Here is a 21,422-nt window from a genome sequence, read left to right as displayed (position 1 = left end):
ATTTGGATTTTTCGTAACTTGTAAATGCCTGTTATGAATAGAGTAGAGGGGATGTCAGAGCCTGTAAATATGTATAAATAGAATATCATACTAATTAGCTACCTCATGGTCTGAAAACAAAGTTATATCAAATTGTGATAAACAATATGCAAAAAACAATACACTTCAGAGCTTATGAACTTGAACATTAATATGTTTTTTTTTTAAATTAGTCACACTAAGATGTGTGTGAAGTGTTTTCTGACACATCCTGTATTTTTTCCCACAGGCCAGTGTATGTTTCCTTTTAGCTATTTGTCTTATCCATGGAAGTCCTGTTACACACTTCCTAGACCTCCCGCAGCTTTCACCACTCTTCTAATATTTGTCTTGTACTTTCTGCTTTTCTTCAGCTATGTTGTGCATTAACCCTTCGTGCTTCTCCTTGGGCTCAAGCATGCTCAGCCGTTGTATCATGCACTCCCACTGATCCCTACTATTACACTTGACAAGCACCGGGGATGTAAGCTGCCCTGCTTTTTCCGATTTTCTTTTCCTAATCAAGGTCAATTAGTAGGAGGCTCTGACTTTGAAAAAGGTAAATATGCACATTGAATAAAATGTCAAGTGAGGAAAAATAAAACCACCTTGGTGAAAATTTGAAAAGGGTTAGGTTTGCTTCAGGGCTGTTCCACAATTCGAGCCATCACAGACATGAAGGCGCTCCTGAGAGGCTTCATGAGAGCTGTTTGCGGCAAGAGAAAGGACTCCCAGGGTCACTGGAGACACACTGGCACCAGACTACTAAAACAGAAGTAGGTGGAGATGAGCACTGACTGCTGCCTGTAGTTACACTATTCATGACTTGAATGTGGGTTCTTGCCATGGATTCTGTGCAGCATTGTCCAGCCCAGATCTACGTGTTTTGAAGTCCTCCTGGTTATCTGAAGAGTTAATGTCCCCTTCCATCTCCTGAATAGATTCATCATTACTGGATGCTGCCAGGAATCCTTCCCTGTGGTCAGAAAGGGTGTCCTCTCTCACTTGTGGCAGCAGGGATCCAAACATGGCTGGAACTTTTTTGGTAGCCAGAAATGGTAAGGTTTGGAGAGAAGCACCAGATTATCCTTTGCCTTTCTTCATCTAACAGTGCAACTGAAACAGCTGATGTTGTTTCTTGTCCTTGCTGGCTGAAGAATTATGTTGCTTGCAGAGGTAATTTTACTTTGGAGGCAGAAAGCTGGTTTAACCAGCAAGAACTTTAGCCAAAAACTTTACAGTGCAAGCTAAATTTGAGAAATTGTTATAAAAATTACTGCAAAACATCACAGTTCTACAGTACAAGCACAAAATGGAATTATTTACCATGCTGCAGATCACGACTGATCCTCTAATGCTGTGCTTTGTATTAGACAGACATTCTGTGTTATGAAGACACGAATATTTCAAGTGTTTCTTGATTTTCTTTTTGTGAAAACTAGATATAATAGAAAAACAATCACATCAACACTGGTCTCCCATGGTTTAGAAACTATGCAGTAAATACTGTAAACAATTAGCAAATCAACATTTTAATCTGTTTTACATGATAATGCCCACAACAAAATGTGCCAGTTTGGGAATGTTGCTCCGAAAAACACTTGAGGGAGGAATCGTGCCAATGATAGCTCTATCAACAAACAGCAACAATAACACATATGCTTTTACATAATTAGGATAATTAGCTTTATTTCTTAAAACACAGTTTTGTTCTTATGGATTAATTGACAGGGCAAACATTCGTGTTATCTTAAATTACTCAACCCTTGTTAATCTGAACGTATCTTCTCGGTTTTCACCAAATAGGTAAACGTCCACCACAACCTCACTGAAGTAGCTGCTAAATTGAGCCTTTGATAATCTCAAAGTACTACTTTTTTCAGCTTCTGCTTTCCTATAGCTCCTCCGTTCAGTTTCCTGGTGTACTCCATCACCTTCCTGCCTCTTTCTAATGCAACAATCCACTGCTTGGCCTTCTGCTTCTATTTTGCTTCCTGCTTGCTGATGCAGTGATTCACCACCCGGTCTAATCTCTGATTTACAAGATATAGATAGCCCACAGGCAAGGAGATGAGGTGGTGAAAAGGACTGCCAGGGGAAATTAAATAAAGTTGGAATTTATCCATCTTTAGAAAACGCTGCAAAGTCTCTTCATCTCTATCACCCCAAAGAGTTTTTATGGCAATAGTTCCTCCAAACTGTAAAAATAAATACAAGCAAAATAATGAAGTCAATAAATTTACCAGAAAAAGAAGGATACCACCTGACTTCAAACAGAAATGGACACTCCAAGAAAGAAGAGAAATTCATTAAGCCCATTAGGAACTTTGCAATTAAGAAGTGATTTTACACAGAAGGTGCCCCCACAGCATGACATTACAAGATCCAAAGAAAGGACAGGTAGAGAGAGGGAGATGCATGGACATGAGATTCTAAAGCAGAACCAAGACAGCTGGCAGACAGAAGAAAAAATATCAAAGCTTTCTGTGAATATTCTGGGCCTGATACAGGTATCAGTGCAAATCAGCCTTATTCCCTTGAATTTAGTGGAACTATATTATTTACAACAGCTTAGCGTGAGCCCATCTGCCCCTTTTGCTGTAATTGGATGGCTAAGAAAAGAATAAGGGGGCTGTTTACTGGTAAAATTAAACATGAGTCATATTTTCTAGGAAAAGGCATGGGATGATACACGTGTCGTTTCCCCGCGTGGCTATATGTCCAACCTTTCTTGGGCCAGCAAGTGGCATGTCAGTCTTTGCAAAGGTACTTCTGCCAGTGCATGATGTTGTAATGAGATTTTACCACAGGAAAAGAAAAGCTAATTAGTATCCTTTCGAAATTTCTGGCATGCACACACATACAAATCAATTTTGACAAAACGTTGTGCAATCTACTTTTGGATCAAGACATCTCTAGGCTTCACTAATAAGGCTCTGACTTCAAGAGTACCTGCACTCTGTTTTCATTCCTACCACATACTTATGCTTTATTTTTTCATTCTTAAGCTTTAGGCTGTGACAAGAAGGTACAGCATCCAACAGAGCTTGTTTTTGTTTCCTTTCAAAACTTATTTGGAACTTTATTAAGAAGAGGGACTTGGTTTTGCTTGTTAGCGTTGTAATTTTGACTGACAACTGGGGTGACTTTATGATCCTCAGCACCCACATGCATATATCTTGTTATGCATCAGTACATTTAAGTGATAGAAGTGCACATTAAAACTCAGTCATTTGGAGTTCCTCCCTCTTCTCCATACACAAAATATTACCTGTACATACGCTCTCCCCCTCTCACAGTGAGATAAAGAGGCTTAATCTTCTCCTGGGCTCTGCATGATCTTCTTTTATCTCCTTAGCTGTGTTTCATATAATGAAAGTGACATCACAGGGTGGCTTTTTGCCTCTTTCCACATTACTTTCCAATTAATTAATGTCCTAAGTTTAGAATGTTTAGAAGGATTTTAATTTTTACTTGGCAATTTTAGTTTGCATACATCATTTTTATCTTTTTCTTGGGATGTATATTTTTAGATCAGTGACCTTTTGGATGTATGATTCATGCTGATTTAATTTTTTCCAGCTGGTACATTTTCACTTAAGCTGATACTAATGCGGTGAAACTGATACTTTTGCAATGAAACCAGCCATTACACACCTGTGCTCTCAATTTTTTTACTGGAAATAGATTTTCTTTTCTTCTATTCTCTATTTTTTCCCAACATGTCTGTAATAACCTTTCAGGAAAAAAACATTATAAAAAAAAGCCCAAGCACTAATGCCATCTGTCACAGACCAGGAGCTATTCTAAATCAGATAATGCTATTTAATTTATCATGGAACTATTAAAAGTCAAGCACACCTTCTATTTATTAATGCAAGTAACTAAGTAGATTAAATATTTTGTGTATCCATCAGGCTGCAATAAGCTCTGTAAAAATGTTTTTGTGATTCCTTGGGTTGTAATCTACACACGTGGTTCTTAGACCCACTCTCAAGAATATTAACAAGCATGTCCGTCAGCAGCTGAGCTGACATGCATGTCATGGCATGTTATTTGTCCACCGAGGAGCAGACCTGAGCTTTTAATGGGTTTCTTTCACAGAGGCTATATGTAGAGTGTGGGAGCAAAGAGCATTTCCACGCTTACACGACCAGGCATGTGTCCTTTCTGCATTCTTATTTTGTCATGAGAAAAAAGTCACCTTACCATCTCCAGCCCTGGTCCGCTCCCTGAAATTCTCCTCTTCCCCTACAAAACCCACACAGACACATAGACTCAGTCACAGTTTGAGAATTTGATTCACCCTTAACCTTTCGAGGAGGGACAGGCTTCACTTCCCTATTACTTCTATACTCACAAAGACACCTCTCTACTCCTACATTTTCTGCATAAAAGGGAGAATTATAAATAGTAGTCTGAAAAAAATAAAGAAAACTGTAACAGGACTCTGAAAATGAAGGCCTTGTGAAAAAACCATGGGGCCTCTTGGTTCAGGTACAAAGGCAACATCAAACTTCACAATCATATTACATGCAAAATGTTAGGAGAGAAAAGCAGCTGAGAGTTTTTAAACTTTGACTCTCATTGCCTTCTTAGTGTAACCTGCAGCAAGTAGCAAAATCCGTAAGGAAGCAGCAAGCCAAGGTACCAGCCAAAAAAAGGCACAGATAGTGTTGATATAAACAGATCTTGGAAACTGGCACTTAAATGTGCTTCAAACATTTCTGTTTGTAATTATATTAACAGTGTTCTATATACTGAATTTTTTTTTTTTAATGTTCTCTCAAGTGAGTGCAATGTTCTTCATGGTTTTGTGTTTCTCATAAACTGTTGTTGTTTGACATGCTTAGGTTTGTCCATTACTTATTCTATGTGATCCATAAACCCAACCAGAAGATTAAAGTATGGACACCTGTTGCAAGCCATGACATAAATTTTGTATCTTTTTGGAGGACAACAGTATTAAATAGTTTTACTATAAAAAATTCCAGATGTTGAGCTCATGGGGCTGAGTCTAAATGCACAAAGAAGTGTTGATATTATTTGCTGTGAAATGCTATTAGGAATCCTTAAAGAGCTGGTTATATAAATCAAAAAGTAATCAGGAAATACTCTGTAAATGCAAATAAAGAGATCAGTTGGCCATTATTTGGGAGGACGCTATTACTTGTTGTCACTTGGTGAAATATTTCCGAAAATGTTACACACTCACTCAGATTTTATACGTATTATCCGGATAATATTAATTCTGGAAGTATTTAGTTACTTTTTAATGCCTAACTTCCACCATTAGCTACAGTACCAGGGAAAATACAGATGCATTCTTTTGGGGAGCAGAATCTGTCCCCTCTTATTTGAGTGACCACTCACATGCTATAAATAGTGAGCGTCTGATATGAATAGTTTGCTAACCATCTACAATCTGAATTTTTCTGAAGAAATTATTCAACAAATATTTACACATGTAGAAAACAGAATTAGTTTGCACATACTTATACACGAAAAAGAACAACAATTTCAAAGAGCTGTTGGGCCAGATTACCCTGTCATTCTCACTTATGTGTTCATTTCTTCCACAGATTTTCTGCTGACATCCATGGGATCACCTTCAAAGTGAACACATAACAGAAATGGCCTTAATTTTTAGCAGAACAAAAGAGTTAGTGGAGAAAAAGGAGCCGTCTTTTGTTGTAGTAATAATACTTGCTTCTGACTTCGACTTTGAGCTCACACTACCCTGCATCACTAAAAGCCTTAATGCAATCAATGTCATCATATTGATGCAAAATCAAAACAGGTAGTATAATACAATAATTTAGATTAGAAGGGACTTCTGGAGGTCATATAGTCCAAACACCTGCTCAAAACAGGATCCAACTTCAAAGTTAGGCCAGGTTGATGTTAGATCAGGTCAAAATAGAAAATAACCTGGTGACCACAATCATGATTGTCCTCTGATACTTTAATGCTGTATCAATTACTAAACACTCTTCAAATACCATTTAAAGCATGTAAGAGTGTTTATTTGAATGATTTTAAGTTTTGCAGCTTGCTTTTATCACCTTCATCGAGACTGATTAATCATTGGCCCTTCCCATAGAGGAGAGATATTTAATATTGGTTCTCAACTTTAACACTTAAAAAACCCCAAAGTTTGGCTGCTGAATGTGTTCAAGAGGGCTTCAGTATGGACAAGGCCAATCAGCTTAACAAGAGCATTGCCTAATACAAGAAAAGGGCTAAAAGCTTAGAGTAAATACTAAAGCAATGTCTTGGACTCTTAACACTGAACTTTCAGGCTCCATGTTCTTTAAAAATCCTAGAGACTTGTAAGTATTTCAGGAGTAAAATGAAACTAAAATGTAGGAGTGGAATGAAAATTAAAATAAACAGAGGTCTTCACTGTGCAAACATAGCATCATAATAGTAGTAGCAGCCTGACACTGGTGCTGATTAGAGCTATATTTGGTGTATAACTTATAAGAAAGATGGAACTCTAGAAATCAGTGAACTACAGTAAAACACATCAGCTAATAAAGAAGTGATCACAACATTAGTGTGAATGACCCAGAATGATTGTTGGTGAAACAGCTAACATGAAAAACTTTCTAATGTAACATTTTTAAGATGGTAATACAGACACCAGATACTTTATATTTGCATTGATATTCTCAGTTTATATGTATTTCATTAACTGAAAGAACTGATGCTTTGTGAATTATAAGGGAGACTATTTTAATTTCATAACTCAGGATCTCTGCCATAAAATCTAAGCTGGAGACTGAATTCTGCTGAGCTAGATCATTCCAAATTAATTAATCAGTAGCCCTGCAATTAATTATTCTAATTAACAGATTAGGCCACAAAGGGATTACTGCCTTACCAGCCACTTACCCGATTGTTTGCTGCACACTGGGGAGAAGGGCTCTGCAGGGTTGCTGCAGATCCCCAGCACAGATGGACAGGAGGAGCGGAAGAGTTTGAGACTGAGTGCAAGGGAGCAGTTTCCTCCCAGCAGTCCTTCAGAGGAAGGGTGATAACTCATAGGAGAGGTACAGTCCTGCAGGTGGGCTTTCCTGGAGCAGCTGGAAGGCAGGAATAGTCTTCCCAGGCTGCTCTGAGGCTGGTACAGCAACACATTACCTATTGCTATTGCTTAATTGCAAACTGATCAATAACAATCTGGATGACTGTGTTGGTAAGTGATAGCATTTAGCTCTTAGAAAAGAACTTGGGGTCAGATGACAAGCTGCTTGTTCACATGAAGTTTCAAAGGTTGTTTCACCAGAACGAGTGAGAGAGCAAAGCTTAATCGTGCATCTTTAAATCTTTGGTGTTCAGAGTACACAAAATGTTTGCATGTTTACAGCATGCAAAAAATATATGATAATGGTAGAAGAGTTTTCAGTGAGTGAAAATAAAATATCAGCATTTGTCACTACTGTGATTTAGTGATTTGCTTCTGATCAGGGATTAGAAATGCTCAGTAAGGATCTCACAGCCATTCATCTCCCTGCATTCCATGTGAGACGGTTTAGATGCTATTATTCTTGGATTAAAGCAAAATACGTAAGGACAGATCACAACTGAGGAAGAGAAATATGCGATTTCCTATATCTGGAGTAAATAGAGGAATTTATGTCTGGAAAGAGAAACATTCTTGTTTCTCATGTTCATATGCAATTTTACATTGCAGTTCTGTTTGTGGACACATTACAATAAAATTCCTTTATAGGAAAAGTTTCAAATAGATTTGAAAAAGAAAGGCGTTGATTTTTGTGTCCCGAGTTTTCAGTTCTGTCTGGGGTCTCCGACTTCTGTTTGCAACCACTTTGCTGGAGAGCTGTTGAAATGCAACTGAGCATTTTTAACATTGAAATAGTAAAATTAACTTCCTGAGGTAGCAGAAAATTAATGGGAAATGTGCCTAAATCACAGTGGTTTTAATAATAATTTTAAGGACTAAACTTCCCCTTGTTTTCTGTGGGTGGTCAGCAAGAAGTGTTCCTGCTCTCCTAAACCTTGCATTGTGGCTTCCTCCACTGTTAGTACAAACGGACTCTGTGTAAATAGCAACGTTCAAAAGACTGGTGAGGAGGTATAGGGCAAGAGTCACTCCACAGATCATTAGAAGAATAATCCACTGAGGGCTATTAAATATAAATAGAAAGTCATCACCCATAACTCAGGAACCTTCTGAGCTACACACGGTTATAGGGTGAGAAAACTTTCTGAGGAAATACCACTATATGCTTGCCGTGTTCTTTTTGTGCTATCGGTGACTGAGACAGGATGTTGAAGTAGATGGACCTTTGATACAATCTGATATTCATACAATTTTATTACCTCAACTGCACTAAATGACATAGACAGTGGTGAAGAGTGCACAACTAGCGAAACACTGGAATTTACAAGAGTACCTGGATCACAACTGAAGTCTGTTGTCCCTTGCCACACACGAGTCCACTGTAAAGACCAAAACTGAAAATGAGTCCAAGATCCAATATTCAGTTTTGCCAGTATAAATAGATTGGAGTTAAACAAAACTCGTATTGTTAAAGGGATAGAACAAGTGGTTCAATTTCTCACACTCTAAATCCAGAAAGATAGTTGTTTTGCCTGTAAGGATGTTTTTAAAGACTGATGTGTTTATTCATAGAATCATAGAATCATTAAGGTTGGAAAAGACCTCTAAGATCATCGAGTCCAACCATCAACCCAACACCACCATGCCCACTAAACCATGTCCCTAAGCGCCTCATCTACACATCTTTTAAATACTTCCAGGGATGGTGACTCTATTCCTTCCAAGCCCAGCGTGTATTTCTAGAGAAGGACATTCTGGAGAGAAATACAGGTTATAAATATACTGCATGGTGATTATCTTGTGTGACAGGTGGACAGAAAGTCAATTACCAAAAATGTTTACCTTTAAAATTAGAGAATTGGTTTTTTTTGTGTGTTTCATTAATGGAAGAGCTGTAAAGAGCATTGAGGGATTTGATTTTCAAAACAAAATACAAGTTAATAACTTGTCATGAATTTGGAAAGGCAGCAGCATCTAGCCAAATATCTCTGATTAATTCTACAAAGGCATGACCTCTTTAACCTCTCTCTGAAGTTCAGTTCCCAGAAGAAAAGCAAAGCCTCATGGCAAAATCTTCATAAGAAAAAAATCTTGGGAAGGATATGGCTGGCTGAAAGACCTAAAACCCTGCGTGGAAGAACAAGGCAACAGTGGAAAGAGTTGTTTGTAAAGGCAAATGCTCTGTTCTTAGGTTCACGTGATCTCAGTAATACACTCTGACATCCTGTGCTGTAGGAGCCGATGCCTAAACTTGCCAAAAGGCAGTGGGACAACACATTTCTGGACTTTGCCGATTAGTGAGAACAGTCTTATTATTTAATACAGGTAGAGTTCCTGTGCATCAGCTGCACCTTGTCTTCCGGAAGGAACTGCAGTTCTGATCCACGGTCTCTATTTAAAGCAGAAAACATTGAAGCAATTATGACTTGCATAAACGTGGCTTCTCTGTGGACCACAGCCAATTACCAGTAATGTGATAGTCAGCAGAGAGGATGTACCTGTCAGTATCTTCCTTTACCACAGGTTATTTGAAAAACTGATGAAACGATCCCTCCGTTTTAAGTGCTCACCACCTCCAAAACTTCATTTTCTTAAGAAAGCCTTGCTAAATCTCACAGAAAAATGACAAAACACTGTTCAGTGCTTAGAGGTTTCTTCCAGTAACTGGGATCTCTGCTTTCTGGGAATAACTTTGGAAACGCTCTGTTGTCACGGTTAATGAACAAAGGAATGTTTGCTTAGACCCTGGGTATGTTTTTATAGCAGTTGTATGATACTAAGTGGTCCCTTTCATGTGCAGGACCAAGGTTTTACAATTTAGTTCCTTTCTTAATCTGATTACCATCTCTAACCTAGAAAACAAAAGTATTATACTTTATTCAAAGACTTTATGCCAGATGCTGGCAGAATGTTTACCTAGGCATATGCCATAAAATTAAGGATAGCAGAATCCACATAATTTAAACTTGATTCTCCTCAGCCTATGACAGCATTTATGTCTGCCAAAAACTTGAATATTACAAATGTGTATATTCCATCAGTCCTCGTTAATAAGCCGTATATTTCATCATTGCCTCAATATAACTTTAGAGACTGAAGGCATCACAAGAACCTTTAGCACATCATTATATCTTTTCTCACTCCATTAAAAGAAAGAGGAAAGAATCTGGATATCTGAAACCTGGTTTCTAAGTACAAATCTCTACCCTTCAAAAATATATTCTACCATGCAAATCTTTTTAAGTAAGTGAGAGTTACAAAGTAATAAAGGATATAGGACAAAAATTAAATTAAAAGGGATTTAAGTACTACATCCGAGTTCAAAACACTTGGATGATTCCCTGTGGAACATGTTATGGTTTTTATCCCATGTGAAAGGAAGCCAAAGCTAATTATAGAACATAGCACTGGGCAAGCAAATAAATCAAGCTTTGCAGTGCTGAATTCTCACATCTGTAAATTAACAACTATGGGTCTGTTAGTGTAGGTTCTTCTGTTACAACACAACAGTACCAAATGTAAGTATAGTTGCTTATCTTAGGATAAGAAGATGTAATCCAAAAGGAAACATCCACTTCACAAGAATTCATAGCCATGGGCTAAATCACCAGACATAGAAGTGTGCATTAGAAGGAGAGCATTAGCTCAGTATATAACACTGCAAAAGGCCACTCACGGTATCTGTGTAAAACCTGTGTATACAGCATATGATTTCAGCACTGGAAATACAATCTCAAATACTGAGGCTGACATATTATTATATCCTGTATATTTATGTGTAGTATAATGTGCATTCAGTAATCTGTATACATAGGGATCATACAAAAAATAATATATAAATATATACATGATTATGTGTGTGCATAAGAGAGGGAGAAAAAAAAAGACAGGAAAAAAACATGTCTTCCAAACAGAAACTTCCCCAGAAGATAACACTAAAATTTCCACGTAACTGAAACAGTGAAAAAAGCCTACGCACCCATTGCACACCCAAGAACCTGTAGCATAGAAATGGTGCAGTCACCTCCATATGCGCAAGCCAGGTTGATTAGCAGACTATTTGAACATTCAGATCGAAAGATTAGTTGAAGCAACCACATTGGCCACTAGCTTGCATGGTTCATCCACTTGGAAAAATTGGTGTCAAACTAAATTTTTTTCTGTTTGCCAGCAGTAAGCATTTTCAGGCAGAAATGGAAAACCACGACAACATCAAAAACCATCCAGATCTGTGTGGAGAATGTTTTTGAGGCTAAGTACTGTACTATGCAGCACATATTTTAATGTTCATTGCAGGACTTTGCTGTAAGGCTCATTTTCCCTAATTTAAAAGGCAGGTAATATTTACTTGCTGCTAATTCACTTGGCCATTTGTAAGAATCATTCACTAACGGCGACATCACACTTTGCACATGTGAAATCCTCTATAATGTCACCAGCACTGTTATTATGGGGAGGGAAAGGCACCACCTGAAAATAAAATCGAGGCCAATTACTTTTTCTCTCTCTACTTTGATGAACTGGAGCTCACATATAATTTTAACTCTCTCTATTTTGTTCTTTAGCTTTGTTTCTGTCTGCTTGGCTATTATCTCTCAAGAGTAAGTAGGGTGGCATCATAACCTTGAGGGATGATTCTCATTACAAGACATTGCAGGACTACTCCAGCTTTCTTCAAACTAATGCATTTAGCCCCAAGTCAAAAGAACAAAACACAACCACCCCACCCCGCCACTCACAATCGTACTCAGGTGCCTTATTCCATTGATTTAAATGTCTAACTATCTTTCTGGATTTTTTTTTCTACGTGTTGCATTTGACTACAACATAGGATAGCTTTCTCTAGCCAGCTAGCTTCTAGTATAGCAGAGGTCAGCTGCTAAATACATATGCAGCGTTATCAACAGGATTTGTACAACACATAGGGAAGTCTCTGCAGTCCCGATTTCATCAGTCTTTTTATCGGTATTAGGCAAGATTAAAGCTAGCTAAGATAGCTAGCAGAGGAGGTGCTGAACTGTGTAAAGGCACCATTTGACTTTCCGCGCTCACTTAACAACTATGCTGTGTTAAATCCAGACCTGGTTAAAGCCATTCATTACACAGCACTAAGCCACAGATAAAAGACAGGAACTCAATACCTGAAGAGTGTGTTCTCACTGAGATAATACAGCGGTAAAGAATTAGAAAAACCCTCAGCATTGCCCAAGCTCTTCCCCTTCACAGATCATTATAGTCCTGCTGCTAAAACCAGTGCAGAATTAGGCCACCACAGAACACTTTAAATATCTCGAATGCACGGATTAGCATATATGAAAGCCACTGCCTTTTATTGCACTGAATCCAGTTTGCTTAAGCATGTATAATGGACATTGTATTGCTGGAGATTTTCCCTGTTTTTCAATGAGCTAGACACTGACTGGATTGTATGAAAAAGAGATAAAAAAACAGGACTTTTATAAGGGCCTTCTTTCAGCAGCTGGCCACACAAATTAGAACAAGAAGTTAGAAGGAAATAGATTGGTTTTGGTAGATCCCCGCTGATTTCCGAGGATCTCTTGGTGATTTTGGAGAGCAAATGAGAAACAAAAAGCAAGTAGATAGCACTAGAGAAAATCCCATTAGGTCTGTAATAGGTACTCTTGTGCAGTAAGGCATCAGCATCTGTCAGTGCTGCCGCTGCTCAAAAGACAATGTGAAGTGAACTGTGCTTCTTATTAGCAGTGCCTGAGTTGCATGGTGTTTCCCTAGATGATTTGGAAATACAGCTGGCATGTTTTATTTGAATCATGAGGTAAATAACTGTGTTTGGAAAAAAACAGAGGAAGAGAAAAAGAGGCAACAATCTTGTCTAAGAAAAACACTGCACAATCCATTTAGCAGTTTACTGCAACGCAAATGTCTCTCTCACATCATAAGCAAAAAGGGATTTTATGAAACATTTCAACTTTGAAACATTGTATAAAAAGATCAGCATGCAATCACTACCTCATCTTGATCTGCTTTACATTATTCTTCTACAGGAAAAAAAATGTTTTGATACAAGAGAAAATGCAGTTCCCAGCTGTATTTCGTCATGAAATGGCTTTCATAGCCCACAGCTCTACTATCAGGAAAAGATTCTCAGCAGCTGGGTAAATACATTCTGCTTTGTTGATGCTGCCTGTTAATTTTGCATCTAAAGCTTGCCAACATTATAGAACTATAAAGCTTCAGAAAATACCATTGGTGGGAAGTGCAGTTGCTATGGATAATTCATAGGCAACAGATGAAAAAGATCACGCTGGTTCCTCTCATGAAGTATTCCAGGATCTGTTTTCAACACAGGGAGCCCAATGATTAAGTAGATAGGTAGGCAGTCAGGTGCTTAGATAGATATTGTGGTATAAATGTATATGTATGTATATAGGGGCTTACTGCCAGGTTGCAAGTAGGTTTTAAACCACTTGTTTTAAATAGTAAGTTTTAACCTCAGGAAAGAGTAGCTTCAGCATCAGCCACTGTCCCCTTAAAGGTACAAGTATTGAAACTAAGAAAGAAATTAAAATTGGTGATGAAAGTTCATGTTACAAATAGTCTTCCAGATATGGTTTTAAAGTACCATTTTCAAGTATTAATCTTTGTTTGTAATGCTTCAGTGTGTTGGGTTTGTACCTAGAAATGTTTGCACGCACCTCAGACATTTAGAACATATCTTTATGGCATAAGGTATCGCTGGCAAGAGATACCAGCATTACTGCTGACTGAATTTTCTTCAGAAATGGAGCAGCGCAGCTGTTAGCATGATCCTACGGTACCAAAGCTAAATAGCTCTCCTTCCCACTTCCCCAAACAGCCTGGGCAGGCCGATGTCACTGGAAATGCAATTTACATCAGCTAACATGAATCTACACGTGCATGAAAATGTACCTAGAGGAGGCACCATCCCTTTCCTGAAGAGTACACAGTCAAAAATGCTCTGACACAAAGAGCTCAGTTATCCCCTTCCACCTCCCTGTGCTGTGTCCCCCGCACCATGTCTGGCCCAGCTCCCTTCCGCACTGAGATGCTGCTTCTCTCTCCCTTACTCCCTCCTGCGCCCCACCAGAGTCCCTCTTGAGAGAGGTTTAGCACTCAGACCCTCTCCCACTCTCCATGTGTTTCTGGCATGCCCATTAGCTTCCGTTGGGGATTTTCCTCTGACAAAACAGGCTGAAGAGCCCTGGCACAGAGAACCAGTCTTAGGGCAGCTTTTGATAATCCCCTAAACCGACACCTAATCAATTTGAAAAAGAAATAGTAAATGGAAAGAAAGATCACTTGAAGCACAGATTTGGGCTGATGACATTTGCTGTTAAACCGAAGCTAAGTAATCTTAGCAGCTGCAAAATTTCAAACCAGTTACAGGGGCTATAAACTAAGTCGCAAGATGGAAGGAAGGAAACATGGAGAACAAGAAAAGATGAACTGTTAAGCTTCTTTTGCAAATACGGAGTTTGATTTAATGTTCCAGATTACTAACTTGGATTATTTGATTCCAACTGCTGGGGCTAACCAACGCTTTCCCTTAACGAGTCTGAATGAAATGTTCTTTCCATAGCCCTTGTAGAGATAACATAAAAGTACACGACAATATCAGTAATAGGGAAAGTCAACATAATCCTTAATCACAAGAAAAATATCATAAAGTAGCATGGTCTCCATAGGAACTACACAAAATCTGGAGCTTGTATTTTGCAGGTCTCTCTGGTGTTGCATTGTAGAGCTCAGCCTGCGGCCCCTGACATGACCAGTGGACACGTGTTGGCTGGCCTAGAAAGGGGAAAATGGTATGTAAGTGTCCACCCTTAAAATGGCTCTCTTTTAGAGGAGCAGTTGAGTACAGTGCATCTGAAGCTAAGGCAACCAGGGCTCCAACCTACAAGATATTCAGTGATCTACCCATTTATATGCTAAAGAGGAAATAGGAAATGCCCAACTAGATGCTACAGTCATCTATATATTTCTTCAGCAGTGGGTCTGATGTTGTAGCTTTGTCTACTATGTTATCATAAATACATACCTTGTCTGTAGTGTATGCAGAAAAAAGGCCATTCAGCAGCTTTTACTAAAAAAAAAACACCACAAAGGACGGCTGTTAGCAAGTGCTTAAACCTTCTATCGAGCACTGAAATACCACGGATGTTCTTCAGATCCTCCTGCCTCTTGTGCAGCACTGCCTCTGATGGGTACAAGCTCCCACTTAGGATGCCTGAATTTTCTTCACTGGTTAAGGACATAAGTTAGTGAAAAACAAAGATGTTAGAAATCCTCCAAAGTTACAACACCATAGAATTTTTGCATGCCTTTGGGTCACTAGCACAGCTCCTGAGTCTTATCTCTACATACAGAAAATGGGAATAATTATTCCCTCTCAGCAGTGTAGCAGGGAAAACTGATAACTCCCCGGAAGACTAGGAAGCCCTCAGGTATTGTAGCAGCGAGGTTCTTATAGGTATACCGATAGACAAACCGATACATTCAAAAGATATAAAAAATATTTTCTTATATGGTCAATTATAAATTCAAAAATATTAAGCAATACAGTCAGTGTGCTCCCAATGGGCCTTAGTTTTGCTACACATTCTCAAGTAAAGTAATGATACATCTTTACTTGCTGAAGCTACTTGCACCGTAAAGTTCTATCTTCATTAGGGTAACGGTAGCAAAATCAGACCTGGCAGCTCTATTTTCCTTTAAATCTTCCTGCCCTAGTGTAACTAGACTCGCACTGAAAATTAAAAGCAGACAAGGGAGGAATATAGACATAAAGAGCAGGAGCAGACATTATTATTGTCAGTGAGAATTAGACAGTCAATCTTTCTGACCACAAAGCAATTTAATTTCGCCTTTTACTGCATCCATTTTCTCTGATTAATCTTAATGATGTCAGACTTCTTGTCCCTTGGGGCTGGAAGGCTGCAGAACATCGTCCAAGCCTTTAACCCAAGGCCCTGCGTCCGCCTCTCTGGTGATCCTGCAGGTGGAAGCAGCTGGAGTCCTGACACTTCTCAAATGCGCAGGTGATAATCTGACAAGCGTTCTTCCTCTCTCTGTGAAATGTGCCATAACATTAAAGGCCTGAGTTACTGCTCAGCCCTTAACAGCTGTTGGCTCTTCCTGACAGCATTAATGCAATATTAGACACAGAGATGTTTCGACAGGGAGAGATGTTTAATGAAATTGCAGGTCTGCGAGGTTTCTATCAAAGGTGTTTATTCAACCAGAGCTCACATCTGCAAGACTTCAAAAGAAGAATTTATCTATATACAAAAGATACCAGTAGCTTGAGTCATTTGCACACAAAATGACTCCACTTGCTGTTAAAAGGTTTCCATTTTCTGACTCCCCTTACAGGAAGTCTAATCTGCTGTCACCAACACATACAAGCTTTGTCTGTTTGAAAAGTTCATTGTCTGTTACTATGACCAAGCACAACACCGAGACAGCTGTGTCTTATTCCTGTGTGCTCCAACGCTTTTCCTTAAAATCACATCGAGTACTATTAACAAAAAAAGGCAGCTTAAAAAATAACCTTAAAATAACTTTAAAAAAGAAAGGAGCCTTTTTTTTCCTTTTTTTTTCTTTTTCTTTTTGGATATCTACCTCCATCTGCTGCTTCTAAGTCTAATGCTCTAATAAATTAACCAGTGGAGAATGCATGTATTCTTCATAAACTGCTATATAAATTAAGTTGTCGTGAATTTATTCATCTTAATCAGCCCCTTCTTTTGCTCCAGTTTTGCAGTCTGTTCCTTCAACATCTATGTTTACTCCTGTATGTATTAGATCTATCAAATTCAAGTTCCCTGGTAATATGCCTGAGAGCAAGAATCTACTAAGTGAAGCTTGCACACCTCCTTACCCTGACAGCATCTTCTTTAACTACCTACAAATAGGATCAAGATGCAAAAGTGAGAGGATGAATTTGATGACAACATGGATTTCTACCTGATTTCCATGACAGCACATTTTACAGGTATTACTATGTTCAATGCATTAAGAATGCATTATCGCAAACTTAGCTGCTCCTTTCTGGAAACATGGTAGGAAACCACTGAATATAGTTCTAGTAAAATAAGAAATATTTTGTTTTCACATCATTAGACTTTCTAGAGGAATGAATGATGAAGAAAAGGTCAAGCTAAATTTTAAGCTGATGTTTCAATCTGACAGCTCTTCTTTCCTGTGGTCCCAGATGTGGTTAAAAACATAGTTATTTATTTTGTAATCTGTTGGAATGTAACCCCTTTTCTCTACGTAGTGGGGACCAAGCTGCTGTGTTAATCACTGAATAATGACAGTTTCCTTTAAGAAAAATAAAAAAGAAGACGTATATTTTTATCCTGAAAAAAGGTTTTGCCATGTAAATAAAGTTAATAAATATTTAAATTCAGTCACCTAATTAAAGACTGTACCATAGTACAAATGCAAAAGGAAAGGGGGGAAAGGATACTTTAGCATCCTCAGTTTTGGTATTTCCTTACTCTTATCCGCTTAGCTGTTCAAACTGGGCATTAGTTTAGCCATTGTTTTTTGTTTCAAAAAAAAAATCAGATGGTCAAGAAATATACCTAAATCAGTCTTTCCAGAAGCGACTGAGAGGTACAAAAAGATATTTTTAGAGAGAGCAACGCAAGTCCTTCAGCTCTTGCAGGGCCAGCTGTGGAATAATCCAGGGATACTGGTAGAGGACTGCCAATATGAATTAAGTTAATTAAGGTGAGTTCTCAAATCCTTCCCAGTTAGACTGGCAATGTCATAGTTTGAACAGATTGTTCTCTGAGAAAGAATGACATTTACTCAAAATAATATAGGTGAGGAGAACAAAAGGCTGAAGTACTATTGCGTATTTCTCTGCAGTGGTGGGTGGCTGTTTTTGCATTCACTCCAGAGCGATTTTAAGCTGGTTCGAGCACCTTTGGGCCTCCGAGTGGCTGAGGTGGGCCAGCACGCATTGCGGGCTACAAACTCACCGAGGAACCCACATAGTTTTTTCTGTGCTTAGACTATGCTGAATGCTTTCCCAACACTGACGCTGCTCTCACCATCCGAGATAGCAAAGCTCAAACCCAGCTCAGACTTGTCTATACTGGACGACTTGCAGTGAAGGCATGTGACTTCCCTGGCACATCTAACCCTAAAGGCATAAGGTTGGTTGTATTTCTGGTTTTATTTCCAGACAAGCAAAATAAGAACATTATATTTCGGCAGGACAGGCATAGCCCTGCGAAATATGGCACACTGTAATAGATTATTTCATATGAACTGGGAGGAAAATGTGAGAAGGCTAATTTTTAATGTTTGTGCTTAAAAATGTCTGGCAGAGTGACTCACAGGTAGAAGATCTCATTGTTGTTTAAAATTGAAGAAGCTACTCGACCCGTTGACTCCGTTACTCTGCTAAACCAGTATGTATGCAAAATCCAAGAGCCAGATGCGCTCCTAGCTAGATGTCTAATTCCCATCGATGTCAAGAACAGAAACAGTCATTTATGAGCCGAGACCCTTGCAACCAACACCAAAAATCACCTTCTACAGGAATGTACATCAACTTGGGCATTCTGCCATGCCATTAAGTCTCCTTTCAAATACAACTTTCGACTTTGGGAAGGAATACCAAAGCAAGCAGCATACCGTTTCTCACCAGTAAGGGGTTTATACAGCAAGCAGCATACCGTTTCTCACCAGTAATATATACTGGGTTTATATACTTTGACTTAGGATGACTTAGAGTATACGACGGTAGAAGTTTCAACCCGTGTGTCATTTGTGCAGAGGAAATCCTCGATCCAATCTTACAAACTCTAGCCACATTAATAAAATAACCCCCTTCCGGAAGTTGTTTATATGCGTATGAGCTAGCCATGCGAAAAACTCATCATACCCGACTGCTTTCTGAATGTAACGTCCTTCTTGCAGATTGGAATTACATTGCATCATGATGCTTGTTTTGAAAAGCCTTTTTTTAAGCTTCTGGGCATGGCAGAGAATAACATGCGTTTGGACAGCAGAATTAAATGTTACCTCTAAGTTTATTTTAGCCAAATGAATATAACTGCTGGGATTATTTAGAGTATTTTTCTCAATGCTCTGTTTATACTTGAGAGAGAAAGAGCAACTTCACCTTCAAACGTACATTTCCTTGTCCAGTTCACACTTGTGATATATTCACCAGTTATTAATTAAAAAGCCCATGTTAATGCTCATTTTCATGCCATAAAATCTCCTGCTTTTTGTCTCAGTAAGCCTCCTTTTTTTTTTTTTTTTTAAGCAAGACCCTTAAAAACCTTTATATTTATACTCAGATCCACCTCAGTGGGTCTCGATGGGATTTTTGTCTGAGGTAAGGCTAGAAGGTGCAGACCTGATATTCATGCGCTTTGACACAGACCTGATGTTCATGCGTTTTGAGAAAAACATCTTCACACATTTTGAGTTCTTCAGTGCTGACGGTATTGATCTTTTATTTTTTCACATCCTACCAAGTGCATTGAATATTTCATAATACAGGTGATATTAGGCCCCATTGTCTGACTCATGTAGATAACATAACAATTGAAACTAAACCTTTGTCCTTCTATATAGTGTATGCAAGGCTGGAAAATTGATCTAAATGAATACAACGTCTTTCAAAAAATCCCATATACATCAGCAGTAATGTAAAAGAAGCTAGAATAAAGTGGACATTAAAACAAAATGAACCAATTTTTTAATTTTAAAATATTTTGCTGCCACCTTCTGGAATTTAATAAAATGGGCATCTCAAATGTTTGTAGCATGGACGTAATTTAGCCTTCAACAGGAATTGCTAATGTTATTACAGAGGAATAATATATACATTTCGTCTTTATTACTTTTTAAATTCTGAACAAGTATGTCCAATTTCACGTTCCACAGAGAGATGGAATAGCACAGATTCAAATTTAAGGCTTTTATATGTGAATACAATAGAAAAAAAAATGTGCATCAAGCATAACTCTCAACAAATGGCATGGATAATCAGCAGATCAAGCATTATTTGGTCATAAATAAATATAGGTAAACAAAGCAAGGAGCCGCTCACAGATGATACATAAATGTCAATAATCATTCACAATTAATTGCTAGTTTAAACCCAAGGTTACTCGTTAGAAATCGGGGCCTCCTTCCCCCAGGTGTGCTGTGGCCTTTGTGTAACTGCACTGCTTTTAAAATGTAACTCTACATAAATAAACAAGAGGCAAACAAGTCCTAAGGCTTTGGGCTCTGTCCCACGTATTCTCTCCCTGTTTCTGTCAGAGCGATGTTCTTCTGCACAACATGTAAAAATGTAATGCATTTTGGGGAAGATTAATATATGCAAATATAACACCAGTACAGAGAGTATGTCAGAATTTCTTTATTATTACTTTCTTTAAGATAACTGAAGCACTGATCTTATTTTTGAAAAGGAGCAATCACAAGCATTTAAACTGGAGGAAGAATAGAGTTGTCCGTATCTGTAGGCGGTCCAGAAGCCGACAGTTTTCTTCTGATGCACGAGATCAACATTCCCAGAGCATCCTGGGGTTTGGTCGCCTCCATCGCTGCTCCTACAGGGGACAGATGGTCTCTAGGCCAGCCAGCTCTGCAGGGACCTGTGCAGCTTGGCAAGGTGCCTGGTCAGCTGGGGGTTGGTGCTTGCCAGGTGTGTTGCACAACCACCTCTTAAGGAAATAAGGAGTATTAGGAGATGTAAGCACCAGATGATTTACTTTTACGCCGCTGTCATGCCCTCATCTCTAAAATTTCATTCAGATTAATGCGCAGGTGCTATGAGATGTTTTTCCTAGAGAGCACTGAAATGAGTTTGTTCCTTATGGAAAGCGTTGTCCACGTCAGCACTTAAATCCTAAGGGGGAAGTTTTGGACAATTACCCAACCATAAGAGTGGGGTTGAAGAACCTGTGTCACTCCTGTCTCCTACAGCGATGGCATGTCCCGAGTGGCATACACGTACGTATACCTTGTGGTAACAGCTGTGTGGGTTGTATGTAGGATATGGGTGTAAATAATATATCCTGTCCACTTCAGCTGTCTTCTGCAGGGCATGGGTGAAGTCTGACTTTGGCCCAGGTAAGAAAGTTGCTCAGCGTTGGCAGAAGGCCCCAGTTTTGATGCATAGATGTGCCCATCCGCTGCTGTACCCCAACGCCTGTGCGTGTAGTTATGGAAAACGGAGGGCCTCGACGTTTGGGGCGAGAGGCGGGAGCTCAGCGGCGCAAAACTCAAGGTCAGAGCGCGACGGCTGCAGCCGCGGCCTGAAGGCGGAGAC

Source organism: Aptenodytes forsteri, unplaced genomic scaffold, assembly GCF_000699145.1.
Source record: "Aptenodytes forsteri isolate BGI_AS27 unplaced genomic scaffold, ASM69914v1 Scaffold6, whole genome shotgun sequence".
In the NCBI taxonomy this organism is placed as follows: Eukaryota; Metazoa; Chordata; class Aves; order Sphenisciformes; family Spheniscidae; genus Aptenodytes; species Aptenodytes forsteri.
The sequence above is the reverse complement of the archived record's forward strand: the minus strand, read 5'-3'. Positions refer to the sequence as shown.